The following is a 7,678-nucleotide window of genomic DNA, read 5'->3' as shown; positions in this document are numbered from 1 at the left end:
GGTTGTTTCAACCAAAAAACATTATTTTGTCATGTTTTTCCTTGGTCATTTGGATGGGGCATTACATTTAGTAGCTAATCCCATATTTTAGCTTTAGGATATCTGGTTCATGTTGTTTCCTATGTATTTTCTATGATATGGCACGTATTTGCATGAGCTCTTGTGTTGCGAGATGATTATTCATCTTTTTGCTTGGGTGTCTTGTATGGAATTTTAGTGAGTTTAGAGCTAACTAACCAAAGTAGTTCTTTGTGGAGAAAGAGCGCCTCCTAGGCCCTATTGCACTTATTAAGCAAGAAGAGATAACTCTATTAATAGTTCTGTTAACAATTTTTGTTCCAACCTTGCAGAGAGAAAGGAAAATAGTGCCCAGCAGGATAAGGTCCTATGGGATAAGAACTAGAGAAATAAAGGGACTCTCTTATCCCGCACATTCCTGCGGGATAAAAAAAATAAAGCTTTCAGGGAGTTAAGGATCCTTTTCGGGGTTTGATTCTATTTCTAAGTAGACAGAGTCGACCAGTCAACTCACTTAAGGTTTTACCGGCTGAAGGGCTCCTGGTCATTGGCAGGCTAGTTTCCCCCTTTTCCTCTTACCGGCCAATGGTGTTTTCTCTCAGCTACGTGGCCCCCACAAGATTTTATAAGAAGAGAAAATGATGCTGTGAGATAGGGGCAACAAGAAGCAATGATAAGCATTTTGCTTATCCCACGGGCTTGTAAAGACATCAGGAAGGTAGCATGTGTTAGGGAAAGTCAAAGAAAAGTGGGCTTTTCACTTATCTCGCAAAGTAAAACAAAGGCCAAGAAAGTGGCATGGGATAAGAAATAATTGAGGTAGTTGTTTCCCCTTATCTCGTGAGGTGGAAGGATCAACAAGAAAGGGCCGCGGGATAAGAAATGCAAAGGCGGATGGGGCATTAACTCTTATCCTATGAAGGTTCAAAGACATCAATGACAATGCACGGGATAAGAGGTTTGAGACAAGATGACGTGTTTTCTCTTATCCCACACATTCTTGTGAGGATAAAGAATGTCATGCGGGATAAGAAACAAAAGGCAAAGCGAAGAAAGGCTTATCCCACAAAGGACAATAGAGAGTTCAAAGGTGTCGCAGGATAAGAAGCCAAGGAAGAATCAAGCAAAGGCTTATCCCGCGAGGTAAAAATAGACCCACAATGAGGTTGCGCGATAAGAGGTTAATGCAACTCGGTGGTTGAACACAGTAAAGGAAAATGTGGACCTGGGGTGCCACACCAACTAATTGCAACCATCGGACCTTCATAAAGGCCCGATCCGACAACCATATTTTAATCATCGATTGGGCCTGCTAGGTGCTTACATGGAGAGATCTCGTGCATCCATCTTCACGCGAATCTCTCAGATTGATGATGGACATTCAAATTTCTCTATGTCGTTAAGTTTTGAGTGTCTTGCAGGGGGGTTTGTTGACTCAATGATCGAGGACATCCTTGGCTCAGTCGATGCTTGATTTTGGATCCAATCTCACTCCAACCATTGGCTTCACTCACCATTACTCTAGAGGTGACCCCTATATGCCATTTTTTGATGCCACCAATGCCCTCTTCAATGCAGTTCATAGACTTTTGTCCCTACAAGTGTGCTCGACCATGCTTTTCATTAGGGATTTCTTCACTGAGGATTGCTTTCTCTTTTCTAGAGGCAGAGGACGCTCCCAGAGCTCAATGTAGCATGCTATCAGATCAATCTTCAATCTGATCTTCTTCTCCCCTCTCATATTTTTTGTAACCTAACCTAGGTAGGGTTAGGATTTTCCCAATGGTAATCCATCTGAGTTATGCTTGAACTATAAAGACAATTTTTTAGCATTTTCCCAAGATCTTCTTTCTTTTCTCTTCAGTTGTATACTTGTTTTCATGATTTGTAGAAGTAGCCTTGCCTTGAAATTTATAGATTATTCTTATTCATGCCTCTTTCAATTCTTGTAAATTGTGTAGCAATTTACCTCTTTGTATGAATCTATTATGTTTTGCTTTGCTAGGTTGTAGGTGTCTGTGTTGATTCCCCTGTGGATGTTGACTCTGAACTGGATTCAGTTCCTCTCTTCATTTCATATAATTCCAACCTTCATTCACACAGAGGTGGCTAATTTGGATAGTAATTTATGCATACTCAAATCTTTTTCTGTTGATGTTCTATGCAGATATAGGGAGGAAGATCAAACATTCAATCTAGGTGCAAACCTTTTCCCTTTTCAAGAAATCCTTCTTCCCCTTTTCCCTCAGAGACCAGTACTGTTAGATTATTTGTGTTGGGTTGGTCCAACACAAAATCAGATTGGAAAGGAAGTCGGCCTTCTCTAGAGACTCAACCTCACTTCTGCAAGTGCCACACTTGGGAGATTGTTTCCATGTTTCACAAGGTTGGTGGTCAAACCTGATCACCAAGGGTGCAAACTTTTGTGACAATATTTTTTGGCACGCCTAGTGGGACACATTTTTCAATACTGAATGAGGATTCGGTGCTTTTCCTAAGCAATTAAACCTCTGGAGGCAATCAATCAAGCACTTGGTGAGGACCATCTACCACTTACATATCAAGAATACACACTAGAGCATCTTCTATAGGTAATTTCCATTAAACTTTCATATCCAAATTATAGAAGAACTAGAGGTAGGCCTTTGTTGTCACTTGTTAGGGGAACCCAAGCCGAAATATCCACACCCCTAAGGTCCCAATCTACCCCACCCTTTTTCAGAATTTTCCAATCTAGAGACTCTACCATCCATATTAACAGACCCTTATTTGCAATGGCAGTCCCAAGGGCACATGCCTTTGTCACCTTCAATGGTGGCAGTCCCTTAGTCCTAACCCAAAAGAATGATATTCTAGTGGCAGCCTTTAAGGCTATACCTTTTTTCACTAGAGAAACATCTACCTCCTTGAAGGAGCACATACAAGATATGACAAGCATCTGCATGTTGTTTGATGTTAGTAAAGACAATGTTGCAGTGAGGCTTCTTTTTGTTTCATTCAAGGGAAAATCCCTTCAATGGTACAAAGGACTAGCTCCTAACTCCATTCACAATTGGGATGAGTTAGGAGAAAAGTTATGCAAGCATTTTGAGGACAAAAGTGACCATTTGTCAGTTATGGAGTAGCTGACCACAATGAAAAGAGCACCCCATGATTTCATGGGTGATTTTAATTAAAGATTCCAAAAGACATGGGATAGGATCCCATCATTGGTAAAGCCTTCATCAAATCATGTTTTTCTATATTTTCTTAAGGCTTTAAACAATGATATTGCATCTATGATTCATTCTATTGGGGGTAGATAATCTCCCAAGGGCGTATGATACTGCCATTAGGGCAAAAAATTGTTTAATGCGAGCTAGAAAGTTGGCTCCAAGGCCTCCAATGCCTTTGTTCCCAGAAACTCCTATGCAACAACCTACCCTGGTGCCTATACCAATGACATCTGCAAGTCAAATGCTTACACTTGAACCTCCTCCATCTTTTGAGATTCAAGAGCTCAAGGTTTTAGTGCAAAATATGAGCCAATAGATGCAAGGTTTGGGAATGATTTGGTCTTAGTCAAGAGACAGTTGTTGTAGGCTAACAATAGACCTTATCAATCCCAAAACCAGAATTATCAATAGTAGAGATCAAATTTTTAAAGGGCGGAACCAATGGAGCAATGCTAGGCCCTTGAACAATTTGAATCTCATAGCTACAAGCACTTCAAAGGCACTAGTGCTAGTTTAGAACAATCTTACTCAAGAACAAGATTGGCGTGCACCATGCAATCAGCCACATAATCAGACCTCGTGTCAAAATGGTGAGTTTTCTCAGGCCCTAGTAGCATAGGAGGAACCAAAAACATTAGGGTGGCAACAATTTGTTAACTATCACAATCATACACAAGGAGATACAACCTTCATGAATTGGCAGTAGGCTGATTTTTCTAGCATGAATCAAACTAGTGGGGACAATGTGGCCAACAACAAAAGATCAAAAAGGAGGGCCATAGACCCTAATATTTCTTCTACTAGAGCATCTCAAGCTCCATAGGGAGCTATAAAGACTTCAATGCCAAAGACCGCTGATAAGGTGGCTGCTCCAAACAAAGAGCAAGATTTGACTCAAAAGGTCATGCAAGGGGAGCCAACTAAGGCTCCTATAATATCAAAACCGGACCTAGTTGTTGCAAAGGTCCCAGCTAAGGTTCCCATCCCCTTTAATATCGTTGAACAGATGAAGAGGGCCAGCCTCAATGTATCTATGTGGGATGCTCTTGCTATCCCATCTCAAAGAGACCTACTTCAGGAATCCCTAAAGGGGATGGATGTTGCAGAAGATACCAGTCAAGGTTGTAGTTCTTCAACTTCCATAAGCTTGGTGCAGCCTTTGGAGAAAGAGAATCCAAATAAAATCAGTAAGCCTCACCCTTTTTCTCTATCATTAATCATAGGAGATAAACTTGTTCATAAATGCATGATAGATAGTGGAGCTAGTAGCTCAGTTATGCCAAAAGCGATAGCTGACTGCCTAAGTATCAACTATGAACCTATAACAAGAGGGACTTGATGGCACATTAGTTCAAACTGTGGGAGTCATTAAAGATTTAAATCTAACCTTGCATTCCTATCCAGGTTGTAGTGTGTTGTAAGACATGTTAGTGATTGACCTCCCTTCTTATTTTTCCATTTGTTTATCTAGGGAATTCACTGCCAAGATAGGTGGGTACCTATCTTCTGATTGGTCTCACATGTTGTTTAGGACAAGATATGGTACCAAAGTAACCATTAGGGTTGAACTTGTTTCCAATGATCATATAGAGCCCTATACCCCAAGTCTTATCAACATGAATTGTACTCTCCATGGAGAGAAAGAAGAAATTTGAGTAAGAGAGCCTGCAACTCAGTTGGATGAGGTTCCCGATTGCCTACTTGATGAGTGGGACAATGCATTTGTTTGACCCCGTTGATGAGGTCAATGATACCGTCATGGGTACATATTGTATACATGAGGAAGACACCCCCATCCCCAATATTTCAAAGGGATACAATGATATGCAGTGGGTATGGGACATGTTCTTTGATGGTTCAAGGAAAAAAAATGGTGCAGGGGCTGGTGTATTGTTGATCTCTCCCAATAGAGAAATATTTCTTTTCTTTCAGACTTCAATTTAGTTGCACTAACAATGTAGCTAAGTATGAAGCTTTGATTTTGGGTCTCCAAACAACACAGAGGAGAGGGATAAAACCTTTGAGGGTTCATGGAGATAATGAGTTGGTTGTAAATAAAATTAGAGCTTGAAGTACCACCAAGAACAACCTTCTAAAGTCCTACAAGCATTAGGCATGGGACCTAATTGAGGGATATGAGGCCTTCAATATTTCTAGTGCCCCTATAAATTAGAATAAACATGCTGATAGGATAGCAACAATAGGTGCCCAACATGATATTCCATCTCATGTTGCAGCAAATAAAGAGCAATAGATCAAACTTGTGGTGAGACTTGCAGTGCCTGATAACCAAGTGAATTGGTAGGTCTTTGATTCTGATCATTAGATTACAAACTTCCTGCAAGATGAAGCAAAGTTCTCCCATAGGAAGTAGAGCATGTTGTAGAACTAGTATGGAGACCAAATCGTGCATCTCAGTTCTAACAAGTTGTCCAAGGGGTTGATCACGTTAGAGGGGATCTTCAACCATGATGATCAGATGAAAGAGAGAGCAATGAACCTGGCCGCCAAGAAAGGAGACTACAAATCAATAGCCATGGTGGAAGGAAAAGCTCTCAATTTGGGTAAGGTATGTTCCCAATTAAATCAAAATACTTTTATCAATCTCTGTCAAGAGTATAATGATATTTGTTCTTTTACTTATGAGGATATAAAATGGTTTGATCCTAGTCTAGCTCAATATAACATAGAGTTAGATCCTAATGCTAAACCAGTCAAACAAAAGAAAAGGCCTATAAATCCCAAAATTAGGCCTTTGATGAGAAATGAGCTATCCAGTCTTATAGAATCTAGCATTATTTTTCCAATTAAGCATTCTTCTTGAGTAGCCAATCTTGTTCCAGTTAGGAAGAACGGGGAAATCAGATTGTGTGTGGACTTTAGAGACCTAAATAGAGCCTCCCTTAAAGACCATTATACCCTCCCTTCCATGGAACAAATTTTAGCCAAGGTTAGTGGCTCTGAAATATTTTAATTCTTGGATGGATACTCAAGGTATAATCAGATCCTAGTCCAAGAATCAAACCAATTTAAGACTACATTCACTACTAAATGGGGCACTTATGCCTATTGTCGGATTCCTTTTGGACTAACAAATGCAGGTGCAACTTTTCAAAGAGCCATGGATATGGATTTTAAGGGAGAATTGGCATAATTTATACTAGTCTATCTTGATGATATTACTATATACTCCAAGCATGCAGTAGACCACTTTTCTCATCTTGAGAAAGTTTTCAAAAAGTGCAGGGAACATGGTGTGTCCTTGAACCCCAAAAATTGTGTATTTGCCACTGATCGGGTCAAACTACTGGGACACATTGTATCCAAAGATGGTCTGACCATAGACCCAGAGAGAGTGGAAGCCATTGTGTCTCTTCCACTTCTACATCATAAGGACTTCAAAGCTTCCTTGGAAGAATCAACTTTGTCAGAAGGTTTATCCCAAACCTTGCAACCTTGGTCAAACCTCTCACAATCATGCTAAGGAACGGTCTTCCCTTCCAATGGACTAAAGAGGGGAAGACAGGATTTGATCAAATCAAACAGGCCATTGATCATGCTTCTACCCTAGTAAATCAAAACTATGAGAAGGATTTCATCCTTTACACCTTGGGAGGAGAATCAAGTATATCTGTTATCCTGACACAGTTAAATTAGGATAATTTGGAGCAGCCCATAGCTTTTTGCAGTGAAGGCCTAAAGGAATATGAACTCTAGTACAACTATGTGGAAAAAAAAGTCATCACAGTTGTGAGAGCACTAAAAAAGTTCAAAAACATGCTCTCAAACAACAAGGTTCGGCTCCTAGTCCCATATGCCAACATTAAGGATTTCCTTCTCAACAAGGATATGGGTGAAAAGAGAGATGGATGGATTACTAAGGTCATGGAGTATGAGCTTGACATCAAAATTACCAGGTTAGTGAGGGGAAGAAGAATCTGTGAGTAGTTCAATTCATCTTTTGGGAAAGAACCAGATCCCTCCCTCTTATTGCAAGAAGAAGAACAGGTTGATAACCAGAGAGATGCACAAACCGGTTGGTTGGAAGTTATGTCTACCTTCTTAAGGGATGGTATCTATCCTTCTCACTTTGATTAAACCAAGAGAAGGCATCTCAGATTGCAGTCCATCCCTTATGCCTTAGTGGGTGGCATATTATTCAAAAGAAGCCTAGATGGTGTCTTGCTAAGGTGCATCCATGGAGATCATACCAATATGCTATTAGAGGAATTTCATAATGGGCCCTCAGCTGGCCATTTCTCAACAAGAACCGCAACTATGAAAATCATGAGAGAAGGATATTATCGGCCTTCTCTATTCAATGATTCTCACAAATGGGTTAGGCAATGCAAGGAATGTGCACTTTTTGCAGGGAAGCAATGGCTAGTTGCCCTTTCTCTTCGTCCCATTTCAATTGATCAACCCTTTGCACAATGGGGGCTTGA

Source organism: Cryptomeria japonica, chromosome 7 (genome assembly GCF_030272615.1).
Source record: "Cryptomeria japonica chromosome 7, Sugi_1.0, whole genome shotgun sequence".
NCBI lineage: Eukaryota > Viridiplantae > Streptophyta > Pinopsida > Cupressales > Cupressaceae > Cryptomeria > Cryptomeria japonica.
This window is presented reverse-complemented; position numbering follows the sequence as displayed.